This window comes from Leucopleurus acutus, assembly GCF_964270905.1.
Source record: "Leucopleurus acutus genome assembly, chromosome: 9".
Classification (NCBI taxonomy): Eukaryota; Metazoa; Chordata; class Mammalia; order Artiodactyla; family Delphinidae; genus Leucopleurus; species Leucopleurus acutus.
The window spans coordinates 18,164,333-18,188,833 of NC_139144.1; the positions used below are offsets into that span (position 1 = coordinate 18,164,333).

General features: G+C 42.5%; 1 protein-coding gene across 4 annotated transcripts in view; it reads left to right on the top strand.

Moving 5' to 3' along the window:
- PNPLA8 (patatin like domain 8, phospholipase A2) overlaps positions 1–24,501 on the top strand; it is a 134,468-nt gene that overhangs the window by 52,422 nt on the left and 57,545 nt on the right. For 2 of the 4 annotated variants that reach the window (XM_082846898.1, XM_082846901.1), the window contains exon 1: positions 19,487–19,627. The exons of 1 other annotated variant lie outside the window; for it this stretch is intronic. The gene's annotated coding sequence lies outside the window, so the exon portion shown is untranslated. Of the gene's footprint in view, positions 1–19,486; positions 19,628–20,170; positions 20,176–24,501 lie in introns of those variants that run through there. One more of the 4 variants, XM_082846902.1, reaches the window with a different exon arrangement.

Here is a 24,501-nt window from a genome sequence, read left to right on the forward strand (position 1 = left end):
GAGAACCTACTGTATAGCACAGGGAACTCTACTCAGTGCTCTGTGGTGACCTAAATGGGAAGGAAATCCAAAAAAGAGGGGATATATGTATACATATAGCTGATTCACTTTGCTGTACAGTAGAAACTAACACAGCATTGTAAAGCAACTATACTCCAATAAAAATAAATTAAAAAAAAAAGCAAGTACTGAAATTTCTAGATCTGTTTCCTATGCAGAAACATTTAAATGAACACCCAAACTACTTACTTGTTGTTTTCCTCTTATGATCTGCTGCTGGTGGAAGACACAAGGCACTTTGATCATTTGCTGGTGATCTACATCAGAACAGGTAATAAGAACGGTTTGCTAGAATCAAGTCTCCAGTCAAGAAAGGTCATGGGATGAATAATGAACTGGCAAAGAGCTCAAGCTTTAGACTGAGGTCTTCCAAAGTTAAACAGTCAAGATGGAGGACCCAGATAAACCGTCTGGGCCACAAACGGATGTGTAGCGCTGCAGCTAGTGGTGAGACAGATTCAAAGTATTCTAAGACTTTCATTTTCACTATCAATGACTTATTTGCAGTAACTTTTCTTATTAACATGAAAAACTTAGAATTTTTTTCCCAATGCTCTTTCTTATCCAAAATGTTTCATATTCAGTATAAGAATGACGGAGTGGAGTACTTTCTGTGAGATTTTTATATTCTCAACAGTAAACTCAACATATTTATATCTCTGGCTTTCACTTTCCAAGACTCCCTTCCCTCAGTAACTGCCATTTGGAGATATGGTTCCTTTTGAAGCTCGACCGTCTGGTGATGTAACTTCCACAAGAGGGCACGTTTTTTCTCAAAAGTAAATTTTCTTACATCAGTCTTCTCACTTCCTGTTCTAACTTCATAGTCACCTTGAGCTGTGCTAAGACCTCAAAGCATAATTTTAAGGAAGTTGGGTTTAGTACACCTAAAGATGAAAGAGACCAACATGCCTTCAACAGTTGTGGGCAAATTCAGCCCCAAATCATATTACGGTTCAGCTACAGGAATTCAAAAGGACCAAAACTCTGTCAACTGTAAAGCAAACTCATTATGACTACATATAGGTAACAACTTGATAAAATTTTCATTTGCTTCGGAAAGAATGAATATCATCTCCACCTACGCCATCTGCTAGATGATCATCCAAAAGTGCTTGTAGCCACAGAGATATAAAACAACAGAATCTAAACCTAATAGAGCCATATGCTTAATTATTTCAAGAAAAACGCTCAATATAAGATGGGATTTCCAAGTCTTACTGTCAAAAGCAAATTTGTACCAATTCAACTCAGCTGGGAAATTTCTCATGGAACCAATTTTTCAACCCATTTTAAACATCTCGCCTTAAATCAAATTATTTCAAAAATACGAAATCTGGGTTGTAGGCCTGGATTTTGACATATTGTCTGGCAGGTCTCATTTTTCAGATAAAATGTGTTTCCTGGAATCTTTGGGATAAAGTATGTTCCCATAGAAACCATGCTATATTTAGAGGTTGCTTCTCTGACGAAGGACTAACTGGGAAACAAGATAGATGTGACCAACAGTGGAGCCTAAAAATAAAAATCGGCTATAATTCAGAACTATAGCCAGCACACAAATTGATAGCATTCACACTGACAACATAAGGAATTCAAAGTACTAAAATGTGTGTATATTATGTTTAAAACACATCTAGAAGAATGCTTGTATTTAATTTTTTTTCTCACTACACTCAGAATTCAGCTCTTTTCATTCAGGAGTACCAAGATTTTTAAGAAAATAACAAAACCTTAGTTTGAGAGCTTAGACATTACCCAGTTCAGTACAGTACAACCTTTTTTTTCTTAGAGAAGATATGATTTATTGCAGTATAGTTGATTTACAATGCTGTGTTAGTTTCAGGTATACAGCACAGTGAGTCAGTTACACATATGCATATAACTATTCTTTTTCAGATTCTTTTCCCAAATAGGTTAATACAGAATACTGAGTAGAGTTCCTTGTGCTATACAGTTGGTCATTGTTGATTAGTTTGTATATAATAGTGTGTATATGTTAATCCTAAACTCCTAATTTATCCTTCCCCTCCATTATTTCCCCTTTGGTAACCATAAGTTAGTTTTCCAAGTCTGTGAGTCTGTTTCTGTTTTGTAAATAAGTTCATTTGTATCTTTTTTTAGATTCTGCATGTAAGTGATATCATATGATATTTGTCTTTCCCTGTACGACTTACTTCACTTAGTATGATAATCTCTAGGTCCTTCCATGTTGCTGCAAATGGTATTATTTCATTCTTTTTTATGGCTGAGTAATAGTCCATTGTTATGTGTACCACATCTTCTTTATCCATTCATCTGTTGATGGACATTTAGGTTGAGGTTGCTTCCGTGTCTTGGCTATTGTAAATAGTGCTGCAGTGAATATTGGGGTGCATGTATTTTTTCAAATTATGGTTTTCTTTGGATATATGCCCAGGAGTGGGATTGCTGAATCATATGGTAGCTCTATTTTTAGTGTTTTGAGGAACCTCCATACTGTTTTCCACAGTGGCTGTACCAATTTACCTTCCCACCAACAGTACATGAGGGTTCCTTTTCTCCACACCCTCTCCAGCATTTATTGTTTGTAGACATTTTGATGATGGCCATTCTGACCACTGTGAGGTGATACCCCATTGTAGTTTTGATTTGCATTTCTCTAATAACAAGTGATGTTGAGCAACTTTTCATGTGCCACTTGGCCATCTGTATGTCTTCTTTATGACCCTCTAATTTAACAGAGGAAACCACCACAATTCAGAGGTTTAGAAAATTACCACAAGGTCACAGGCCTATTTAGAAAGCAGATAAGGATGAAAAATACATACCCCATTCCAAGCCTTCATGTCCACTGCATGATGCATGCGTGGTAAACTTGAGATTGTCTCTTGCAGACACATTAACAATCAACAGCTTAATTTTCCATCTACTTCTCCGTGATATCTGGAATCTTATTTTTGGAATGGACCTTAATCTTTAAATAGAAGTATATTTTAAAATCCTAGAGAATTAAAATTCTTCTTTAAATATAGCTTGCCCCTCAGACAAACCATTAAAGTAAGACATTAGCATTGGTGATAAGCCTAAGTGGGTTTTCAGAAGGAAAAGTTCATCTGTCCTCTGCAGGAGAAGGTCCAAAGCAGATGCTGCTGGAGATGTCACCATCTTGCCCCATCTTCCCCCTTCATGGGAGGTGCCCTTTGAGATGGCCATTTGGTGGGCAGTCTCTGCTCCTGAAAGAATGGGGTGAGGGTCGCTTGTCTTTCTAGAGTTGTTAAATTGCTACTGTGAAATGTCCTTAGGAAAGTGGTAATAAAATCTGCAACTGCTAATTCTCAAAGCTGTTTACACTCCTAAGTCATTAGCCAAGACACTGAAATGCCAGGCTTGGTGCCCTGTCTGATCCAAAACACACAAAGGCTCAGCTGACCTAGATATTCAAGGCAGCACCTGTGCCTTGGACCTCTCCTCACTCTAGGACCTGCATTCTAGTTCCTCTCTTCAGTTCTCTCCCTTTGTGATTATGTCTAGCTCCCTTGGTCTCTCTCAGATACAATGGAACTTTCCTTCATGGAGACAGTGAGATTTGAAATGAGAGGAGTCCGGACAGCGCCTTCCAGCCCTCCCCTTATTTCCCAGATGGGAGATGGAGGCCCCGGAGGCCGTTCTGTCCCTCCCACTTCTCCCCCTGAGGAAGGTGACCCAGGGCAGCATCTCTGAGCATCTTCAGACGCCACACAAACTGAAGCATATCAAACAAGCGTGTTGTAGGAAACCTGTTTTTTCTAAATTAAATATTTTCTGGCATTTATTTTCTAGTATAGATATGGTCTCAAATAATGAAACCAGAGTTGGCACCCAAAAGCCTTGGATGGTCGAGAGCCCTGGATATTGGTCTTTAAACATGTATAAATGTGTACGTTGTCCTGACACAGTGTTCCCTACATCTGATAAAAGGATAACCGATTTTAAGTAAAACAAGAGAGATTAAGATTAGACATTAAGGAAAAAACTCTAATAAAGGCAGAGAGGGATTCATGCTGGTCTGTGAAGCCCTCTGTTGACCTCAGCTCACACTATGCTATGCTCCGTCTCTCTGGTTTCTTTTTGCTGCTCGAGCCCACCCAAATACATTGTGTATTTTGCATCTGTGGGTCTCTCTGCCCGGAGTGCTTTTCTCACTTCCACATGTCAGGCTGCCTCTTGTCATTCTGTTCTCAGCGTTGGTGTTACCACCGCTGAGAAGCCCTCTCTGACTGCCACAGGGTTAGGCAACTGCTCAGGGACCACCACATTGCCCTGGTTGAAGTCTTTGCATGTGATTTTCCATGAGGTGCTTTAATTTCTTAATTGTTCGTTATCGGTCTATCGCCTGCCTTCTGTTCCGCTGAGATATACCCCCTCTAACATATATAAGGATACGCTGTGTACTTAGTTTTTGGACCTTAGATCAAACAGAGAACACTGCCTGGCATTTCAGAGTCTCAGTCAGTGGCTTGGGCATGTAAACAGGGTTTGAGAATTAGCAGTTACCGATTTATTTACCCCTTTCCTAAGATGGATTTCACTGACCCTAACTGCACTGTCATTGTCACTTCCCAGTGCCCAGATCAGTGTGCAGCGCATACTTGTTGAATGAATTCAATGTTTGTTGAATGAATGTATAAATGTACATGATTTTCTGAAAGTGGCTGTGGAATAATCCTTCTTTTGGAGATAACAACTTAATCATTTTAACTTCATTCTTATAAGTTTTCAGGGACTAGGGTTGAACGTAAGAGCTGGAATTGACCTAAAAGAGGGTCTAACAAACCCAAGTGCTAAATTTTACAGAAGAAACTGAGGCCAAAGAGGCAGCCTGAGTAGAGGCCACACAGATGCCCTGCATCTGTGACTCCCGGCCCACCCTCCTTTCTTGACCTGCCCTGTTGCCCGAAGTGACCATTTCCCAGGCCACTACATCTGGAAGCTTTACCATATTCCAAAGAGTCTTGTCTCTTTTTTAGGTGATTGAGTCGCATAACACTTGGAAGCATCCCAGAGCATGGAGACATTCAATCAAGAATGAGGAAACATTTTGTTCAACATAAACTTTTCCTCTGATCTTCTTTTTAGCTTCAGATCTTTACATCTTTGTATGAATCTTCTCACGTACCTCAGGGAGTGATCTGATTTCCCAGTCAAGCTGTTTACCTCTTTGGAGGTTACCGTACAATGTGGTTTAATTTTTTTTTCTCTTCTGTATTCTACTCCTTTATGAAAGGAAGATAATACTTCCTCAGAACAAAGGAAAGGGAGTAGTGGTTTTACTAACACATGCTACACGCTAGACGGAAGAATGAGCTGTAGTTCAGATCGATAGATTAAACTCAACTGCTTTCTGAAATAAAAGAATTATCTTAGTATTTTGATATCCAGAGGGACTTCAATCAAGATATGATTAACAAAGGATCTGATTGATGTGTCAAGAAGGACTTGGCAAAAATTCACCAAAGGAACCTTCTTCAGGGTATAGTAATATCCACAAAATGTACTAGGATATAAACAGGTGTCTATCACTATAGTGCTTTAAAATTAAACATTCTAAGCAATGTTTCTCAAATGTTATTGTGCTTATGAATCACTTGGCGATCTGGTTAAGATGCAGATTCTGATTCATTAGGTCTGGGGTAGGACCTGAGAGTCTGACTTTCTCACGGGTACCCAGGTGTTTCACAAGCTGCTGGTCCCATGGACCATGCACCATGGACCACCCTCGGTGTTGCAGGACTCTGCACTACACTGTCCAATATGGTAGCCATTCTCCACATTGTGGCCATTTCAATGAACTTAAGTTAAAACAGTTCACTTCCTCAGTCACATTTCAAGAGCTCGAAAGTTCTACTGAACAGATTTACTAAGGAAAACACGATGTATTAAATAATTCCGAGTCGCCACGATCTTGCCGCCTCTCTTTCCCAGCTGTAGGCTGCCTTATTGGGAGAATAACAAGCATTGGTTGGATAAGCAGGTGTGTTTGAAGCTGGGGGAGATGGGGCAGAAGAGAACCAGGGCGAAGAGTTGTTGAGGCATCCAAGAATAAAGGTATTTCAAGGAGGGCGAGGCCAACAGGCTCCGATTTTGCCAAGAGGACAAATAAGCTAAGGTTTGAGAAGTGCCCATCGACTGTGGCAGCATGGGCAGAGGAAGCGGCAGTAGTTGATGGAACATAGGATTAAACTAGGGTTTTGGGGCTTCCCTGGTGGCGCAGTGGCTGAGAGTCCGCCTGCCGATGCAGGGGACGCGGGCTCGTGCCCCGGTCCGGGAAGATCCCACATGCCGCGGAGTGGCTGGGCCCGTGAGCCATGGCCGCTTAGCCTGCACGTCCGGAGCCTGTGCCCCGCAACGGGAGAGGCCGCAACAGTGAGAGGCCTGCGTACCGCAAAAAAAAAAAAAAAAAAAAAAACTAGGGTTGTTAATGATGGAAGCTTTTTGCTTATTTCCATGGTAAAATTTTTAAATGCTGGTCTTGGACCACAAAGGAGAGACTGGCCATGGGGATATACTGGTTTTGAATTTTCAAGTCAAAATGGGCCCTCTGGTAACCTAGTTCATGCTTTGACTATTCAGAGAACTCAAATAAATACCATTAGCCATCAGAGATTTCAGAGTCTCCAGTTCCGAGGAGCACATCTCAAGCCTTCAAAGAAACCTCAGATTTCCTTCCGGCTAAGCAGAAAAATATAATAACTTTGTCTTTGTTACACCAGTAATTACAGAACTCTTTGCTTTCTTTGTGGGCTCCAGTTAGGATGAAGAGCAATTTCACCGATCACCTTTTACTCAAAATCTCACAAGACCCTTAAAAATAAACTCTCTTTTCAAGGAAAGGCCAAGCCCTAAGGGATGTTGTCAATCAAAATCTGACACCTTGTTCAGAGTGTGAAGACCAGTTTTAATTCGGCGCTCAGCCCAGCCTCCTTTTCAGAAATTACATTCATTTCCCTATTATTAGTAAATTTTAAAAAAAGAATACAAAAGCTGATAGAACTTGGTGGTGGGCACAGCTGATTACATTCTCCTGCTACTACAGCAGAAAAGCCCTTTCAAGGAGAATGGCATGCATTACACTTGAGGATGGACAGGGTTGACTCTCCAGGAGTAGTGTTGGGCCTCTGTGACACTCTCAGAATATTGCCTTCCCGATTGCTCCAAATTGCTAACAGACCATTGTGTCATTGCGTTACCTGGTGGCACAGGAAGGCTGACCCGGCACTTGAATTGGACTCCTGGGACCTGTGGGACACTGGAGTTTGGACTCAGGTGGGCACCATGTCATTTTGGGCAAGACAGAATCTTTGAATCCCTTTATTTTTAAAATAGGCAGCATATTGACTGTGCCCATTTGACTGATAGCTTCTGTGAGGGCAAAGTGGAGATCTGAATCCTGGGGTCTCAGGCCCACTCTTCACTCACTCGCCTTTCCCCAATTCCCCTTCTGGGAGCAGGAAGCCCTTGGGCTTTGAGGGAGGGAGGGTTTCTGGGGCCCCTGAGTTGGAGCGGGTCACATTACATAGTCTTCATGACCATGTAGCTCATGTTGAAAATTAAAGTTTTTGGCTTTTCTTGGGATTTCCCTGGCGGTCCAGTGGTTGGGACTCCAGGCTTTCATTGCTGACGGCCCGGGTTCGATCCCTGGTCGGGAAATTAAGATCCCACAAGCCACATGGCACAGCCAAAAATGAATAAAGTTTTTGGCTTTTCTTTAAAAAAAAATCAATAAATAAAATAGGCAGCATATAATTTTTTCCCTGTCTTAAGAAGCTGTTTTTAAAGGAACGAAATGCAAAACTGACAGATAAATCCAAAGCATCTTGATTTCATAAGATAGCTCTGCAGTGCTGACCTAGCTGATGCTGCAGCCGTTCTCTAAGTTCATGGCTGGGATTTTTCTTTTCAGGAATTTTTAAAAATCTGAGTTTCTGATGATTAACTAGTGGATTTCAGTCATGCGGACATTGGCTCAGTGGGGACTTAGTGTTGTCATGATTAATTAATTTTGGCTTAATGATGGGCGTTGGGGAGAAAGATGGAGCCAGGAAAGATGGGACTGAGGAAATGGACTCCACCCAAGGGGCTTGCCCCTGAGGGCAGGTGGGCAGTCCAATGACCCATCCAGAGGAAGTGACGGACTCTGGCAGGTTCAACCTGGTGTGAAGGACGAAGAGGCGGGAGGAAATCCAGGCGGTTGGATGTAACCCAAATCCGGGAGGATAGAGGCAATGAACCTGGTGGTGTTCTTATTCTCACATGGGCGCAGTGAAAGGACAGTCAGAGGGTAAGGCAGAGTTTTCAGCTTTCACCTACATCAGAGTTAACTGGGCAGCTTATTAACACAGCACTTCCTGACAACCTGTGGATGGGGCCAGGCGTCCACACTTTCAACAAGCCGCCAGGTCATCCTGATTTATCCTGATGCTGTCCTTCAGAGGACCACTTCCAAGAAGGGTGAGAGTGGGCCTCATCCTTCCAGGTGTGAGGGGAGCACATGAAAGGGCTGGAGTTTACTTTGGGGCCATATCCCTAGAAGGAAGCTGAAGTTCTAGAGAAGAAACTGAGGCAGAGTCACAGCTTTATGGAGCAAAGCAACAGACAGGTAGGTAGAAAATAACTAACTTGGTGGCCAGGCCCACTGCATACATATTGGCAAAACATCCTGCCCCATTTCCTGTCCTGATTATGGTCTGAGAGCTCTGACCTTAGAGGCAGGGCTTACAGGCAGATCAAAGTCTGGGATGTGGGGATACACCACATCTAAATTAGCCTCACTGTGTGTTTCTAACTAAGTGATTTCTGCTTTGAAGTAACAATACCAATACAAGTGTCTTGAATAAGATGAGAAATTTCTTCTCTCACGTTACAAGAGATCCAGGGTGGGTTTCTCTCAAGCACCCAGAGCTGGCAGAACTCTGCTGGTTTCCCCGTGAGTCTCATGGCTTTCTTCTCAAGGCTACAGGATGGCAGCTGTTGTTGCAGTTTTCAGGTCCTCACACAGGCTTGTGGAGAGGAAGAAAAAAGAACTGTATCCCCTTAGTCACTCATTATCAGGAAAGAAAACATTTCTGGAAGCTCTCCAGCAGACCTATCTTTACACCTTTTCGGCCAGAAAGGGTTGTTTGTTGACCCCTCCACCCATCTTAACACCCCCATGGTTTATATCCGGTGGCCGGAAAAAGGACTCCCTTCCCTGTCCCCCACTACTGAAAGTATTGTGGTGCAGTGTACCGGGAGGGAGCAGGGAGGTCTCCTCAGGAGGCAATCAGTGGTGTCTTCATCACTCCTCTCAGAAACATGATTAAAGGATTCTAAATGCTGGGAAAAGGTCCCTGTACGGTTTACTGCATGAACTCCTTATGGTCTGTCTGTTATCAAATGATGGCAGTAAAGTTCACGTTAAGGAACTAAGCTTTTGCACATAACTCAGAGCACTGCCAATCCTTCATTCATCCTCCTCTAGGACACAATGTAAATTCCCAGCACACACCCTCCTGTGCAGGACCCTGCGAGCCTTCTCTCAGGGTCATCTCAACCTTTGTGTTGAGAAGCACAGAGTTATACTTCTTAACTTGGGCATTTTCTCACTTTCCTTTTTTTTTTTTTAAAGCAGTACGCGGGCCTCTCACTACTGTGGCCTCTCCCGTTGCGGAGCACAGGCTCCGGACGCACAGGCTCAGTGGCCATGGCTCACGGGCCCAGCCGCTCCGCAGCATGTGGGATCCTCCCGGACCGGGGCACGAACCCGCGTCCCCTGCATCGGCAGACGGACTCTCAACCACTGCGCCACCAGGGAAGCCCCTCACTTTCCATTTTTGAAAACAAAGATTCCTTCTTCCAACCTCCTTTTTATTTCATATTAATCAAACTCATCTCAGATATTGCAACTCTAATGTACTTCCTCCTTCAAGGGAAAGTGAAGAAACATTTCTTAAAAAGTGCTGTGGGAAGGTAGGCTGGGTTCTGTTTTTGAAATGGGATGAAGTTGTGTTCTTCTGCCTGCTCATGAAAATGTCTTGCCTGATAAGTTCTGTGAGTCATGCAACTTAGAAACCCATAGACTTCCTGCTTGATTCCAGTGATGATTCATAATTTTATCATCTAGTTTGTGCTTTAAAGCTATTTCAAGAAGATAAATACATGCGGTAAGGATGTCTTAGTTGATTTTTGTATTCCTTCTCTCCATTTCCTTTTCCAACATTAAAATAAAGAAATGAAACATGATCTCAATATCAAGACAATCTAAACTGTTGGAGGAGGTAATCAAGAGGATGTGACCACTGGTTGGCCCACAAACTGCACCCAGGCAGTAGAAGGCTCCTCCCTCCCTCCCCTGTCCTTGGAATGAACACTCCACTTGCCTTCCCGGAGCTGGAAGAGGAGATCTTATAAAGACCTTGTAAAGAGCTGGAAGAAAAGATCTACAGTCATCAAGACAGTATGGTACTGGCACACAAACAGAAATATAGATCAACGGGACAGGATAGAAATTCCAGAGATAAACCCAAGCGCCCATGGTCACCTAATCCGTGACAAAGGAGGCAAGAATATATACAGAAATGCAGAAAAGACAGCCTCTTCAGTAAGTGGTGCTGGGAAAACTGGACAGCTACATGTAGAAGAATGAAATTAGAACACTCCCTAACACCATACACAAAAATAAACTCAAAATGGATTAGAGACCTAAATGTTAGGCCGGACACTATAAAACTCTTAGAAGAAAAGATAGGCAGAACACTCTTTGACATAAATCACAGCAAGATCTTTTTTGATCTACCTCCTAGAGTAATGAAAATAAAAACAAAAATAATCAAATGGGATCTAATTAAACTTAAAAGCTTTTGCACAGCAAAGGAAACCATAAAGAAAACAAAAAGACAGCTCTCAGAATGGGAGAAAATATTTGCAAATGAAGCAACTGACAAGGGATTAATCTCCAAAATATACAAACAGCTCATGCAGCTCAATATCAAAAAAACAAATAACCCAATCAAAAAATGGGGGGAAGATCTAAATAGACATTTCTCAAAAAAAGACATACAGATGTCCAACAAACATGAAAAGATGCTCAACATGACTACTTGTTAGAGAAATGCAAATCAAAACTACAATGAGGTATCGCCTCACACCAGTCAGAATGGCCATCATCAAAAAATCTACAAGTACTGCTGGAGAGGGTGTGGAGGAAAGGGAACCCTCCTACCTGTGGGTGGGAATGTAAATTGGTGCAGCCACTATGGAGAACAGTATGGAGGTTCCTTAAAAAACTAAAAATAGAGTTACCATATGACCCAGCAATCCCACTGCTAGGCATATATCTGGAGAAAACCATAATTCGAAAGGACGCATGCACCCCAATGTTCATTGCAGCACTGTTTACAATAGCCAGGACATGGAAGCAACCTAAATGTCCATCGACAGAGGAATTGATAAAGAAGATGTGGTACATACATACAATGGAATATTACTCAACCATAAAAAAGGAGCAAAATAGTGCCATTTGCAGAGATGTGGATGGACCTAGAGATTGTCATAGAGTGAAGTAAGTCAGAAAGAGAAAAACAAATATCGTATAATATCGCTTATATGTGGAATCTAGAAAAATGGTACAGATGAACTTATTGGCAAAGCAGAAATCAAGTCACAGATGTAGAGAATAAACTTACGGTTACCAAGGGGGGGAAGAGGGGTGTGGGACGAATTGGGAGATTGGAATTGACATATATACACGACTATGTATGAAATAGATAACTAATGAGAGCCCTCAGTAGCACGGAGAACCCTACTCAATGATCTGTGATGACCTAAATGCGAAGGAAATCTAAAAAAAGTGCATATATGTATACATAAAACTGATTCACTTTGCTGTACAGCAGAAACTAACACAACATTGTAAGGAAACTATACTCCAATAAAAATTAAAAAAAAAAAAAGAAAAGAAAGAGGACGTGACCACTGGTGGTTGCCCCATGAGCTGGACCCTGGACCCAGGCAACTGAAGACTCCTCCCTCCCTCCCCTTCCTTGGAATGCACACTCCACTTGCCTTCCCGGAGCTGGAAGAGAACATCTTATAAATGCTCCGCCCCTATACTTACGGTGGTCCCTACAGCGTGTAGAAAGGGAAAAAGTAAGATTCCCCAGATGCCTGCTATACAAATGGATCTAAAGGAGGCAATTGGTCCACAGGGTCTGCAGTAGCTCTTAAGCCCAACACTGACACCATCTCGATAGAAACAGGAACAGCAGAAGTCTGTGGGCTGAGCTCAGAGCAGCTTGGCTGGTGATAACCCAGGAGCCCTGGCCATTAACCCTCTGAACTGACAATTGGGCTGTTCTAAAGAGATTAACCCTATGGCTTGGACAATGGAGAGCCAAGGGGTGGATGATATAAATAAGCCCTTGTGGGGTCAGGATGTTGCCTGCAAGAGCCTGAGTCCTCACTGTCTCCCATGTCCCAGCTCGTAAAGCACTGACACCCCCTTGGTAATCAGGAAACGGATGCCCTAGCTTGGGTAGGACCCCTAGCGACTGATCCTTCAGTAAATACAGCAGATTGAGTGCAAAGAAAGAGTGGCCACCGGAGCGCCCTGGTGGGATGCCATATCGCTAAGGATGCTGGGTTGTCCTTGGAAGACAGTGACTCAGTTAAAGCAGTAGCAAGATGTAACAAGATGTCCTGGGTGTTCTCAACAATGTCCAAGGCAAGTGCCAAAGGAATTCGGGGGCATCCTCTGGAGACCGCACCTGGTAAGGGATTGGCAAATGGATTATATCGGGCCCCCCTCTTAAATGAGGATTCTAAATGTGCCCTAGTTTGTGTGGATACCTTGTGTGACTTAACACAAGCTTTTCCGTGTCGCCAAGCCAGCCAGGCTACCTCCATTGTGGGGTTAGAGGAGCTGAGTACCATGGGTGGATGCCCTCATCGAATAGACAGTGATTAGTGGTCACATTTCAAAGGTCGTGATAGGCAGGCCTGAGCAAAAGACCATGACACTGATTGGAGGTTCCACCTCCCCTGTAACCTGCAAACCGCAGGGTTGGTAAAAAGAAAGAATGGACTCGTAAAGCAGCAGATGAAATTACTAATAGGTAAAACCACTTTGGCCAGGTGGACTAAAGTACTGTCCCAGGCTTATTACATTTGAGTGATCCAACACTAGGGCCTATTGCCCCATATGCCAGACTGGGGACCCCTGCTGAGACATCCGACACCATGCAGGCATAGAAGTCACCAGAAACAGCCATTGCCCGGACTCTCGCTGTGGATGAACAAGCTGTGCTGCTGGAAACACCAAGCCCCGTCACGCCTTGGTGAGGCATTATCTGTTGGAAGTTAAGGTAGGACGTCCCGCTGAGATGGGAGAGCTACTTTGTACCCCTGGGTGCGGGGGCGGGGTGAAGACTAGTCAGTTTCCAGTGGGGTCCCATTGTCCTGCTGCAAGCGGAACACGCACCATTGAAAGAGGGGAGAAGGTGAGGGTCCTGCTCTGGCATATCCCGCCCCTCGTCCATCTCCTCTGTCCTGACAGTGGTGCCTCTCCGGGCCGACAGCTATGAAACGCAACCAGGTCAAGTTCCTAAAGCTGCTAGACTCCCTCTTCTCAAGGCCAGCTGAGCATGTTCTGTTTTCCAGTTACTTTTGGCCACTCTCTATGTCCCCACCTGGAGGATATTATAGCACACATAGAAGCCGTAACTAAGTTCACTCACAAGCGTTAAATAACATAAAATGACGTAAAAATAAAGAAGTACCCAGAGGGACCTCTTGTAGAAAAGCGTACTCTTACTGTTTGCAAGTTTTCTGTAACCACACTCTCTCCCCATCACTTTGCTACGCCAGCCTCTCTTTGCCAGGTACTTTGATTTCTTTTTTTTTTCTTTTTCCTAGGGTACTTTGATTTTTAATTTGAAAGAGAATGTTCTAGATAGCATATATCCAGAAAAAGCTACCTACCTCCAATTGTAAAAAAAATACATTGGCATTCTCATGAATCAAAATCTCTTACAAAGAGTAGAACGGTAATGGTTACCAGGAAGGGGGTGGGGAGGGATGGGAAGATTTGGTCAAATGGTACAAACTTCCAGATGAATTAAGTTCTGGGGATATAATATACCACATGGTGATTATAGTTAACACTGTATTCTATATTTGAAAGTTGCTAAGAGGCTGTATCTTTCTCATCATTAAAAAGAAATGATAATTAGGTGATGGAGATGTTAGCTAACACTATGGTGGTAATCATTTTGCAATATGTAAGTGTATCAAATCAACACGTTTTACAACTTAAACTTATACAAGGTAATATTTCAATTATATCTCAATAAAACTGGGGTGGGAGAGAGAACACATGTAATAAAGGGTTCTACTGACTTTCTATGCTGTGAACATGTTTTATCAGTGAGCGGATATGCTGCCCGGTAGGTGTTATAGGACAAATGTAATTAAGATGTGCTACTTGGGGGGACAAAAAAACTTCTTATGAGTCTGATTAGAGTTAATTCATTTTCTAAAAGTCTGATCATACCTGAAGCTATAAAACTGGTTTCTTAAATACACATATTTGAAGACTGTATTTTGCATCCCCAGGAAGCCCACTCTGAAACAATTTGGCACTCTTGTGCACCACAGTACTATCAGTTGGAAGAGATGTGTAGAGGCAACCCAGCTTTACATCTAGTTGTACAAATTGTTTTGGAATTAGTGGGAATTGGTTGAGTTTATGAAGAATCCCAATATCCCCTAGACTTTGTTTTTGAATCAAACATTAGAACTGTACCAAGGAGTTCTAGTTGATTGGCTGGCCTTTGAGAAATGATTCAGTCTTTACTGTATTTATTTATCAGTAATAAATGTTATTTTTAAATTATTATGCTTAAAAAGAGATTTTAGGATACCTATATAAGTATCATAAAGCTAACAAAATCACTCTAGTCAGAGTATCTTGAGTTCTTTAGATTTAAGATCCATTATATGGGATATATACAGCTCGATTCTCTACTGGGCGTAAAGCAAAGCCAAGACATTTGGGTGTAGATTTTTGTAAATCTATAAATACAATGACCTATATAGACTATATAGTCACACCTATATAGTGCAGCTAGTCTTTTCTTTTGTTATTTAGAGAAGCTGTTTTTTTTTAACTGACCTATAGTTGATTTACAATGTTGTGTTAGTTTCTGCTGTACAGCAAAGAGATTCAGATATATATATATATATATATATATATATACACATTAATTTTTATGTTCTTTTCCATTATGGTTTATCATAAGATAATGAATATAGTTCTCTGTGCTATATAGTAGGACCTTGTTGTTTATCCATTCTATATTTAATAGCTTACAGCTAATCCCAACCTCCCACTCCTACCCTCCTCCACCCCCCTCCCCCTTGGCAACCACAAGTCTGTTCTCTATGTCTGTGAGTCTGTTTCTGTTTCATAGATAGGTTCATTTTTACCATATTTTAGATCCCATATGTAAGTGTTATCATATGGTATTTATCTTTCTCTTTCTGACTTATTTCACTTAGTATGATAATCTCTATTTGCATCCATGTTGCTTGCAAATGGCATTATTTCATTCTTTTTATGCCTGAGTAGTATTCCATTGTATACATGTACCACATCTTCTTTATCCATTCATCTGTCGATGGACATTCACGTTGTTTCCATGTCTTGGCTATCGTGATAGTGCTGCTATGAACATTGGGGTGCATGTATCTTTTCGAATTATAGTTTTGTCTGGATACATGCCCAGGAGTGGGATTGCTGGATCATATGGCAACTGTATTTTTAGTTTTTTGAGGAACCTCCATACTGGTTTCCATAGTGGCTGCACCAACTTACATTCCCACCAACAGTGTAGGAGGGTTTCCTTTTCTCCACACCCTCTCCAGCGTTTGTTATTTGTAGACGTTTTAAGGATGGCCATTCTGATCGGTGTGAGGTCATTCCTCATTGTAGTTTTGATTTGCATTTCTCTAATTAGCAACGTTGAGCACCTTTTCACGTGCCTGTAGCCCACCTGTTTGTCAAGAAGCCATTTTTTAAAATATAGAAAATGGTGTAAAATGTGCCTTTTGGAACTTTCAAAATTGTTTAATAAGTTTGAAGATATTTGAAATAGTATTTTTCAAGGAGATTGGAGTCAGGTTTTACTTCCTCTTTCTATTTGTACAGCAAGTACATTTTGAAGTTAAAATTACTTCTGTAATGTTGAAGGAGGTAGAGGAAGGTAACACCAATATCCTTAGGTGGTTTCCAGCGGGTGATTAGTGTTATGGGGTGTTATCGGCGTAGCATGTCCCCCATCTCTTCCCATTGCCCACATCACATTTGGGGGATTATTTTACTTTTGTTTAGGAATTTTTTTCCCCTACAGTCTGATTAACTCAAAACCATTCATTTGAGTTATAGTGGTTGGCGTACCAGCTAGCAAGGCATTTCCTTCACTCATGCTGCCTAATTCCTGGCATTGTACGTGTTTGGCTGGGGGAAAAAAAAAAAGGAGGGAAGCTTTTTCATCTGTGCTTCCTTGATGAGCTAAGATTCTCTCCTGACTCACACTTTGGGATTCCCTTGAATCATTTCGCTTCCTGCTCTTTGGGGATTCGTAAGGTGCATCATAGTTTCTGAATATTTCAACTGCATACAGTCTTGCTTTGCCTACTCTAAAGTCTGTGACTCACATATCTAAGTAATTAATTTTCCTAGAGAGAACTAATTTCCCATTCCTTTTACTTTATTTTTAAAGATTTTTTTTGATGTGGACCATTTTAAAGCCTTTATTGAATTTTTTACAATATTGCTTCTGTTTTTTATGTTTTGGTTTTTGGCCACAAGCCATGTGGGATCTTAGCTCCCGGACCAGGGATGCAACCTGCACCTCCTGCATTGGAAGGCGAAGTCTTAACCACTGGACCACCAGGGAAGTCGCCCCCATTCCTTTTAGACAGATCTTTTCCTCTTCTTCTCAAGGTGTTCAAGTGTTTTTGATCGTTTGTTTGTTCATTTATTTAATCCGATTAATCTGAATTAATTAATAGCTTCTGCCATTACAGCCATATTACATTTGTAACTTGAATATTCAAAAATGGAATGAACAGGGAATTCTACTCAATATTCTGTGATAACCTATATGAGAAAACAATCTGAAAAAGTATATGTATATGGATAACTGAATCACTTTGCTATACACCTAAACTAACAAAACATTGTAAGTCAACTATACTCTGATAAGGTACGTGGGCCTCTCACTGCTGTGGCCTCTCCCGTTGCGGAGCACAGGCTCCGGACACGCAGGCTCAGCGGCCATGGCTCACGGGCCCAGCCGCTCCGCGGCACGTGGGATCCTCCCGGACCGGGGCACGAACCCGTGTCCCCCGCATCGGCAGGCAGACCCTCAACCACTGCGCCACCAGGGAAGCCCCAGAATAAACTTTTTAATCAGGGACATCATATGATTGGATTTGCACTTTAGAAAGATTGCCTTGGCTGCACAGAAGAGAATAACTCTGGGTCAGAGGTCAGTTACAGGCTGGAAAACCATTTTAGACAAGATTTAAACTAAGGCAGTGGAAACGATGTAGAGCAAAGGAAAGATGCGGGAGATTCTGCAAGTAAGATCGTCAGACTTCAGGGCGGTTAAAGGTCTGGGGGTTAAATGTATATGGGTGGACACGGCGGGGAGGGAAGAGCAAAGGAGAAGGAGAACTTGAGAGTTTTAAACAAATTTCTGGCAAGGGAGGAAAATCTGGATATTTGATAAAGTCTGACTAACTTAGGGAATAAAGGAAAACAAGGGCAGGGGATGGATGGTTGGAGGGTGACAAAGACTTTCTCATTGGTAGAAGTTTAATTTGGTTTTTCTGAGCCCTCTTCTGTCAAGGCTTCCTGCCCGGGCCCTGTCTTGGGTCTGCCAAGTCCAGTTTTAGCAAGAATCCTGCTGCGTCAGTTTAGAGAGAATCTCCCTCCCTTGATATCTGATCACCCTCAGTGTCTAATCACAGTAATCAGTTTTTAGCAGGAACCCTGTGAAAATAGTTTAGCAAGAATCACCCGTGCCCTTGGTGTCCCCTCTTAGTAATTTTCCGTACACTGGCCCCTCTCACTCTGCTCCTGGGCTACACATCTCCAGCTGCCTTTGTTGTATTTGCAGTTGAGCCCAATCTCTCTCCCCCACTGTAAAAGTCTTGAGTAAAGTCTTCCTTATCGTTTTAACAAATACAATTTTTTCTTTAACAATGGGGAAAATCTCTCTGGAACTAGTTACTTCCATATGCCTCTAAAGTTTAGTTTGTGCATACACCTTCTAACTAGCGTATGGCTAAATAACATGCCTAGGTCTTGCACTGCAGGGGTTTATCAGGCATTATGCTGTACACAGTCCAGCCATTTATGCCCCAAGAACCTAGCAAGCTGGCTTCCTCCCCTTGATTAAAAAAAAGGAAAAAAAAAAAAAAACTGGCAGTCTAACACCCACTATGTGGCAGCTCATACAATTCCTTCCTTAAACACTTTACAGTCATCTTACAGGGGGCTAAAGCAGCAACACTCCTGTGAGACCCGGCAAGCCTAGAGGAAAGAGGGACTAACAGTCTTGGGAACACTTTGAGGTTGAGATCTAGTAAAGACTACTTTTCCGTTTCTAACCTCAACTTATTTAAAGGAAGCTATTGTAACCATCCAAATTTGCTGGTGTAGCATGCAAGCTTCTTGATAAATAAAGGAATGGGCATGGCTATGCTGTAAAAAAATCTTTTTTTTAAGAACACTGAAATTTGAATTTCATGTCATTGTCATGTGTCCCAAAACAGACTTTTATTTTTTTAACCATTGAAAATGTAAAAACCATTCTTGGCTTACAGGCGCACAGAATCAGGCGGTGGGCTGCATTTGCCTTATGAGCTGTAGTAGGTCGTTTGCAGACTTGGTAGTCATAAAATGTCGGGATTCAACAGTTTCCACTGATTTTTAGTCCAAGTGGCCAAGCCCAGGAATGGTGACAGCAGAGTGGTAGGGACCGCGGTCCAGGCCGCTCACCACCCTCCAAGCGGCTGGTGACGCAGTCCTCTCTTCGAGGACCGGACAGAGCGTGGACAGCATCTTCAGGGACGCAGAGATGGAGGTTTAGCTCAGCCGACCGTCGGACGGAGTCCCGCAAACAGAGCAAAACAAACTCCCTCGGCCGGCCGCCAGGCAGCGCCTCTCCGGGTGTCCGCAGGCACGTGCACGCACGCACGTTTCCGGCCCGCCCTCAGCCGGGCTCTACTGCGCATGTCTGGGAAGGGGGCGGAGCGGCGACTGATGGGTGGGCCGAGGTTCCAGCGAGGCTGAGGAGCTCCTCGCCGGTGGGCGGGTACACAGGCGCCGCCCTGCGTCACTTCCGTCGGGGAAGGACGGAGTTGGGGGAGGGTGGCGTCCCGGCTGTCGCGCTGCTGTTTGTGCTGGACGCTCAGCTGATGGCAGCCGGCCGGACGAGGGGACGCCCGTGCCCGGAAGAGGAGCGTCGCCACTGCCGCCTAAGTAGTTGCGGCCTGCATCCCGGTAAGTTGCCCGTGGGGGGCCGGCGGGACGGTAGGCTACGGGAGAGGGCAGCCGGGTCGCCCGGGCACTCGTCTGGGATTCCAGGTCTTATCTCTCCCCGGAAGGTGCTTCCAGGGCGAGAGAGCGGGGAGACGCCCGGCCCCGAGGACGTCCCCGGATCCGGGCTCCGGAGGCGGCCGGGCACCGGAAGGAGCCCTCGGGTCCCGGGCCTGATGGGTGCACGACGCTCTCCGCCTCCTCGGACCCCGTGGGCTTTGCTGATCCAGACGCGCAGACTGTTTTGGTTTCTCTGGTCCCGCCCCGCGTTCCCTGTCCCACCCCGCAAGCCTCCCAGCCTAGGTTCCGAGTCGGCCTGGCTTCCCCTGGGTAGTAGGTTCTCCAGTAGTTCGCGGGAACCTGTTAAAGCGATGTCCCTATTCTACATCATTCTCCATTGTCGGCGCACCTGGTTTGTCTGCTGCTCCTTGTTTTTAATTATCAGCAGTTTCTTTGTAACCCTACCCACGTTGAATTCTGCCCTTGGCTGCTGTTGCTTCAGGCGGATTGAGGTCCGTGCTTTTTGAAAGGTGAAGTTGTGTGGATCAATGTGTTGGAGTGCTTCCCCCGCTGTCGTGTCTGCCATCATGCCGGGAGGAACCTGATTTCTACGCCCAATACAATAACTTTCAATGAAAGTGGTGACACCTAGGAAAAACTTGGATGTGGCATGAGGAACTATCACATTATCCTATTTAAAGTGAAGTTTTTAGTTCCAGTAACATCCCAGTTGGACTGCATCCCAATCTACAGTACCAATTCTTGAGCTTTCAAAAATGACAAAAGTAGGTTTTAGTGTATCGAGAAACTGCTATTAAGACAGTGAAATATTAATAATTTTGAAATCCGGGAGTTTAAAAAAAGTATATTACACTGTGAACCGAGAGTTTAATGCCGCTTATGAGGCAGGTGTTTCAAACCCATTGCAGTTATTGTGTTAAATGGCTTGTGCAAATTAGTTGTACTTTGAACATAAGAACGTGCTCTTATTTCGGGATTTTTATTAAACTTTTTCTCAGGGTTGCTCATTTTTCTGTTTCTGTATCAGATCTAAATTAAAACCTTGAAAGTATTGTCCTTTTAACAAGTGATGTCGGCTGAAAAGATCACTTTCACTAGCTTGTATATTTACTTGTTTCAGTGTACCTTGAGTTGTTTTTTTGCTTAGCAGTAATGACAGGATTTGGGCCAAAGGGTACATACTGTCTTGCTTGTGAAACATTAATTTGTGTAAAGGTCATAGAACTCTTAGCCCAACATCTTCCTATCATGTCTTAGTTCTAACCTTTCTTTCCCATGTCTTATATTTTACTTTATTCATTATCCTTGCTTTTTAGAAGTGCCATTGCCCTGAGTTTTTCAGGATATCTTTTGTCCTGTGCTTTTTTTGTTTTCTTGGAAGACTACCTCTTCCTAACTTTGAATGGCAGTCAAGGCTCTACCCTCGTTCTCTCTACGCCAGAGTGTTAAAATTTGAAACCCGAGGAGTATTTTAGTAGTTCCATGAATATCCTGAAATGTCTTGGAAAATAAAGTGTATATATGCAAATAAGCATTTTTCAAAGAAGAGGAGCTTTTATCAAGTTCTGGGATCCCTACATTCTCAAGAAGTGTTACTGTACACCCTTCTTCGGTAAATTCAGTCCTATGGTTTTAGCTGTCACTGTGGTAATAACTCCAAACATGATTCCACAGCCTGTGTTCCTATAGTACATCTTCATTTGAATATCCCACTGTTAACTGCATCCTGTAAGTCCAAGAGATTTTTATTAAATTGGCCCCCTTCCCAGTTATCTCGTATTCACAAATGGCACTCTTGCTGTTTCTCGGTTTAAAAACACTTAAGTTGTCATGACACCTCCCTCTCCTTACCCCATTCTTTCCTGTCGCCAAGTCCTGTGTTTTGTTGTTTACCCCACTTTCAAAGTGTGGCTCAAAGTAACCCTCGTTTCCATTATAGTACCTTTACCTTAATTCAAACCCTTGTCACTTCGTGTCTGCATTATTGCAATAACTCGGCGAAGTCCTCCATACATTCATTCTTTCCATCGTCAGTGGAGCCTCCACCTATTTCTTAACCTATTTCTTCTAGTTAAAACGTCCTTCCGTCCTCTAGTGGGGGGTCTAAGCCTCACTCTTCTGTTTGTATCTCCCTTGTATCTGTGCTACCCTGTAAATAGGGAGTCTGGTCCTCCCTGCTCTTTTCTCAGTTGAGATGGCACTTCCCAGTTTACCTTCTTTATCTGTTTGCAATCTAACTTTCGCCCCAGCTGAATTTGCTCTCCAAACCTTTGTCTGCATTTACTAGTGTTGTGATTTGGGAGCAGTTAAATTCAGCTTGTTGATTTTGTTGACAGCTCTCTCTGTTGAGTAATATTTACTTGACAACTGTAGTTTCTAGACAGGTGTATTAAAGTAGTATGATCATGAGATCGTCTTGTTTTCCTTTAATTGTTCCCTTTTCCAAATTTGCTTTATATGCTGTATTTCAATGCCAAGTCGATAGGTGTATTCATAATTGGTCATGGGGATTATCTCTTAACGGAAAGAAACATTGCAGATCCCTTACCTCTAAGCTATGTAGCTCTGTCCTCTGCTTGACTCTTAGGCCCATGTCTACCATCTTTCCCACTTCTTACTTTCCTTTAACTACCTTATTCTTGCTATTCCTGAATAGACAAAGTTTATTCCTGTCTCCAAAGCCTTGGTTGCTTCTTCCTCTTCCTTGAATGCTTTTTACCCAGAAACTTTTAATAATTTAGGTACCGCTTCATTGAGGTCTCCAGCAACATGTCAACTCAATTCTTCTCCCGAACACATCAACTAAAATAGCACTTTCTGTGCCCTTTCTCCCCAACCTCCAGCTTTATTTTTCTTCATGGCACTTCTCGACCTGTTGCTATACATTATATTAGTTATTTGTTTATTAATAAGTTGTCTTTTTCTCCAAGACCTAGGAGACTACCTGAGGTTTAATAAGTAAATGGATTATTCCTTTTACTATGAAATAGTATCCCTTTTTAATCTTATTTCATGCTTTTGCCTTAAAGGGCTTTTTGCTTTCTTTTGGTAATATAAGCCTGGTATATATTTTCCCCTATTCCTTTATTTTTAACCTTTCTTTATCATTATATTACAGGAGTGTCTAGTAACTAGTATGTAGCTGGAGTTTTCATTTCTAAAATTTGCTCTTCCTGTACACTCTTTGTACAGTTCTCTTTTTTTTGTTTCCTTATTTTTGTCCCCTCTATCATTGAATGTTTTAAACCTACTGAATTTTTTTCTATTATTTCTAATCTTGGTTACACGTTTTCCTGTTAGGTATACTTGCTGGTACTACCTTGAAGTGATTCTTCTTTGACTGTGAGTTAATCTTCAGTGGTGGTTGCTGAGTGTGGGAGTCTCTTGCCGTGAGCTTTGGAAGTGTCCTTCCATGGTAGTTTCAGTGGACTCAGCAGAGGCCCCATGGAGTTCACTAGCTCTGACTAGTTTTCATTTGCTTAGGGTTTCTGCACCATAAAGGTAATGTGACTGCAGATCCAGGCATGTGATTCCTCTTCAACTGTGGATTTCCCACTGTTGGTTTTGTTTTGTTTTGTTAACTTTATTGTGGTAAAAAATATATCATAAAATTTACCACCTTAACCATTTTGAAGTGATAGTTCAGTGGCATTCAGTGCATTCATGTTGTAAAAACAAATCTCCAGTACTTTTTCAGTCTGCAGAACTGAAACCCTACCATTAAACAACAGCTCCCCTCTGACCCCTTCCTCCAGCCCCCTGTAACCATTATTCTACTCTCTGTCTCTGAATTTGACTGCTCTAGGTACCTCATGTAAGTGGAATCACACAGTACTTGTCCTTTTGTGTCTGCCTTATTTCACTTAAGCTCATGTCCTCAAGGTTCATGCATGTTGTAGCATGTGACGGGATGTCCTTCCTTTTTAAGGCTGCATAATATTCCATTGTGTGCATAGACCACATTTTGTTTATTTAACTGTCCGTGGACATTTGGGTTGTTCCCACCTCTGCTGTTATGAATAGTGTTGCTATGAACAGAGGTGTACAAATATCTTTTTGAGGCCCTGCTTTCAATTCCTTTGAATATATATCTAGAAATAGGGTTGCTGGATCAAATGGTAGTTCTGGTTTTAATATTTTGAGGAACTGCTATACTCTTTTCCATAGCAGCCACGCCGTTTTACCCTCCCAGTAACAGTGCTCAGGAGTTCCAAGTTCTCCGCATCTTTGCCATCACTTGGTATTTTCTGGTGATTTGTTTTCTTTCTGGGGCTTAAACAACAGAATTTATTTCTCAGGCATTTTCTGTTTGTTTTTGCTTTGCTTTGTTTTGTTTTTATGCTAGCCACCCTGATGAGTGTGGGGCGATGCCTCATTTGGCTTTGATTGTGTTTCTCTGATGATCAGTGATGTTATTCATCTTTACATATGCTTGTTCACTGTTTGTATGTCATCTTTGGAGAAATGTCTGTTCAAATCTTCTACCCACTTTTTAATTGAGTTATTTGATTTTTTTGTTGTTGAGTTGTAGGAGTCCCTTATTGGTTTTGAGTATGGCTTTTTATCCACGAGTACTTTAGTTGTATATTATCATGTTGTTTCTGTCTTGGGGATTGTGAGGCTTATTAATTCGGCTTATTACGTTGACTGCAAGTCCTGAGGGGTTCAGAAGAGCCAGGAAAGCAGATAGTATGCTTCTTTTCTCTCCTTCCCTCTATAAAATTGGGTGTTTTAAAATAATATGCTTACATTGCTATTTAGACAGATTTTAGTTTGGACTGTCACCTTCTGAAGAGTCACGATGGGTTCTTGGTTTC